Source organism: Pygocentrus nattereri, chromosome 29 (assembly GCF_015220715.1).
Source record: "Pygocentrus nattereri isolate fPygNat1 chromosome 29, fPygNat1.pri, whole genome shotgun sequence".
NCBI classification, from domain to species: Eukaryota; Metazoa; Chordata; class Actinopteri; order Characiformes; family Serrasalmidae; genus Pygocentrus; species Pygocentrus nattereri.
In genome coordinates, this window is record NC_051239.1 from 11,369,185 (window position 1) to 11,369,514 (window position 330).

A 330-nucleotide genomic window follows, 5' to 3' on the forward strand; every position below is an offset into this window, starting at 1 on the left:
TTCTATACTTTTGTGTTACTGACTGACGTATCACAAAATATCATGTGATTTAGGACCAAATTCCAACATCTACTGACATGCAAAAGTCAGAAACCACCCTTTAGTTGTGTAATTCCCAGTTAAACCATCATTAACTTATTCATTTTTATTCATATTTCTGGGCAGCTTTGATGTAAGTTAATCCACTTGTGTAAAAAAGAAGAAAGCCAGAGTTTCTAACACTGGAGTTTAAAACATTATTAAAAGATAGGAGGCAGGAGAAAATCAAGCTCCACTTTTACTTCTGGTCTGAAAACATCCACAGTGAGAAGAAAACTTTACGCTATGGGT